The following is a 3599-nucleotide window of genomic DNA, read 5'->3' as shown; positions in this document are numbered from 1 at the left end:
TTAAGGGAAAAGCTTTGGAAAGAGAGAGAAAATGCCAGATGACCAGATTCTACCATAACTTGAAAGAGCCGAGGTGGCGCAGTGGTTAGGGTGAAGTACTGGAGGCCACTTCAGCTGACTGCTATCTGCAGTTCAGCAGTTCAAATCTCACCGGCTCAATGTCGACTCAGTCTTCCATCCTTTCGAGGTGGGTGAAATGAGGACCCAGACTGTGGGGGGCAAGTTGCTGACTCGATTTGCTAAAAAATTTGTAAACCGCTTAGAGAGGGCTGAAAGCCCTATTAAGCGCTATAGAAGTCTAATAAATAAATAAATAAATAAATAAATAAATAAATAAATAAATAAATAAAATAAAATAAAATAAAATAAAATAAAATAAAATAAAATAAAATAAAATAAAATAAAATAAAATAAAATAAAATAAAATAAAACAAAACAAAACAAAACAACTTTCTGAATCTTGCCAGCCATCAGGGGATTTTTAACTGTTTCCAGGATTCTGGGGTAGCTTTTTCAAAGTTTTTCCCAGGTGATGTTTTAGGGAGCATCACCTGTGTCGTGATTAAGTGAAGCCTGATATTCTTGATACACCCTTGTTGTTCACACAACCAGTTCAGATAGATCTCAAATCTACCACAGTTCATTTAGTAAACCGTTCAAAGCTACACCACCACTGAAAGAAGGGACTTATGACCGTTTTTCAAACTTACGACGGTTGCAGCACCCCCAAGGTCACATGATCCAAGTTCAGGCAGTTGGCAAACTGACTCACATTTGTGACGGTTGCAGTATCAGGTAATCCCGCTTCTGAGAAGCAAAGTCGATGAGGAAGCCCGATTCACTTAACAACCGTGTTCATAACTTAACAACTGCAATGACTCACTTAACAACTGTGGCAAAGGACGTCGTAAAATGGGGCAAAGTCCCCTTAACAAGTGTCTCGCTTAGCAACCAAAGTTTGGAGCTCAGTTGCAGTTGTAAGTCGAGGGCCACAGAGCAGACCACGCCTCACTTCCGTTTTAAAGAAGAGGATTTTGAGTCCTTGGGGGAAATGGTGGCATCCCAGATCAAACAGAGAGCCGAGGTGGCACAGTGGTTAAATGCCGAGGTGGCACAGTGGTTAAATGCAGCTGACTGCAGTTCTGCAGTTCGGCGGTTCAAATCTCACCGGCTCAAAGGTTGACTCAGCCTTCCATCCTTCCGAGGTGGGTAAAATGAGGACCCGGATTGTTGTTGGGGGCGAAATGCTGACTCTGTAAACCGCTTAGAGAGGGCTGAAAGCCCTATGAAGCGGTATATAAGTCTAACTGCTATTGCTAACAGGAAAAGGCACACCTGGCAGAGGGCGTCTCTTTATCTCGGCTTCTCCTAAATTAGGGTTTTTATCAATCCTTCGGATTGGCTCCGTCTGATTCCTCCACCGAAAACAGAGTGATAATTTATGACGGAGAACCCTAGGGGGGGAAAAATTAATCACCACAGGGCTGCCAAGCCCTGGACTTAAATTTTCCTTCGGTCAAATAAATTTTCTGCTTGATTGCAATTCCCCCCCCCCCCCCCGCATTTATATCTGCACTTAAGAGCTAAGTATTTGCACAAAAAGAAGGAAAACTATCTCCTAGCCAAAGCGCGGAAGACAACACTAAAAATTCCTGAGATGTTTTTAGAAGGATTGGAGGGGGTGGGTGGGCTAATTCTGGCCTTCTGCTACCTAACGCTCCTTCGCCCTGGCAGTGACGTTTCCTTTGCAACATTGCCACCGTCATTCGTGACAGTTGGTGCCAATTCATAGCCTTGGCTACCGAAATAATTAGCCTTGCTGAAGTAAGGAGGCTGGGATGCCCCCACCGAGCTTTGCTCCCTCATTCCCGTCCGTTGCAAAGGCTCTCTTGGGTTCCAGGACTCGTCCTTTGCATGCGTGCCTATTTCTTGTTCAGAGCAAAAAAAAAAAAGCATGAAGCCAAAACTCCTATTTAACAAATTGCCTTGGGAACGATAGAAGCGAGAATTGATTTGGAGCCCAAGTTGAGGATCCAAGTTCTTCTGTGTTCGCACGAAACCTTCTCCTCCAGAATCACTGACTTCGCATTAGGGTATTTCCTGCCGTTCTCTTCCTCTTCTTCTGACATAAGAAAAAAGACAAGGGGGTGCATTGCCCTAAATTAGGGTTACGCTAGCTAAACACTCCCCTTTTCATGACCCTGTAATCCCCAATCTGGAAGGACAAACAAACCAGGATAACCCTTAGCACAGTTTCTCCCCGCAGCCTGTCCTTCCCTCCCATCGCTGGTTCTTTAGAGAGGGAAGTGAAGAAAGAGGCAGTTGGAGAAGCCCAGAAATGATCTAATGTGTGTCAGAGAAGCTGTGTGAGTTGTGTCAGGGCAGGCTGAAGCTGCCACGCCTAAGGACGGAGCAGGTACATAAGTGGGGTGGAAATAAAAGTCAGAGAAAGAGAAGGAGAGGAGGGAGGAAGAGAGAGAAAGAGAAGGAGAGAGGGTAGGAAGGAGAAGAAAGAGGGTAGGAGTAGGGGAGAAGTAAGGGAAGGAAGAAGGGAAAGGAGAGGAGGAAGGAAGGAAGTAGAGAAGGAAGGGAGGGAGAAAAGAAAGAGAAAACGAGATGGTGTCTTAGCAGGCGTGAAGGATGGTAAACAAAGCATTTTAAACTATACCTTATAACCTTCCAAATGGAATAATAATAATATAAGAATGGCAAAGAAAAAGAATAACTATGTGAATGTATACCTATAATCTGTAGGTAAGAGAATAGATGACAGTAAAAATATAAAGCACAATATAGGTAAATAATATTTGGTCATAAGTAGCTAAGTATAAATAAATAAAGAAATGTACATAAAAATGGATAACGAATAAGGAGATTATGAACGCAAGATAGAAACGTATAGAAGGGAAAATACTAACTGCAAAGAAACCGATTCGGAACTGCTGTATGATATACGATGGAACTTCTTGTTCCTATGTTGTTTTTAAGTCATGTGTTTGTTTCTGTTGATGTGCTTATGTGTTTAAAATAAAAATTAATTAAAAAAAAAAGTCAGGGTTCTTGTCTAAGAGGCTCCTCCGGGCTGGCGCTTAAGAAGAAGCCAAACTGGGAGGGAGACAAAGGCATCACCTGAACCAGGAAAAATAAGTCGCACTTCAGCACACAGGAACTTCCCACTCAAGTCCCGTCCACGAGCTACCAATCTTCTCAATCAACAAAGACAGGATTTGAGGGGGATAAAAGAGCCCCCGAAGCCCACCACCAACTCTCAAGAGTCATCTTTGGGTGCAGGCTTGGTGGCTTCCATCCCTCTGGCTAATGCCTGCCAGCCTAGTCAAGAAGTGTGTTTTTGTGTGTGTGTGAGAGAGAGAGAGAGAAACACACACACAGAGCGAGAAAGACACAGAGAGACAGAGAGAGAGGGAGGGAGGGAGAGAATGGATGAAGACAGAGAAAGAGAGGAGGGAAGAGAGAGAGTGGGAGAGAGAGAGAAAGAGAGAGAGAGTGTTAGGGAGAGAGAGAGAGAAACACACACACACAGCCAGAAAGACACAGAGAGACACAGAGAGAGAGAGAGAGGGAGGGAGGGAGGGAGGAAG

Source organism: Thamnophis elegans, chromosome 14 (assembly GCF_009769535.1).
Source record: "Thamnophis elegans isolate rThaEle1 chromosome 14, rThaEle1.pri, whole genome shotgun sequence".
NCBI lineage: Eukaryota > Metazoa > Chordata > Lepidosauria > Squamata > Colubridae > Thamnophis > Thamnophis elegans.
This window is presented reverse-complemented; position numbering follows the sequence as displayed.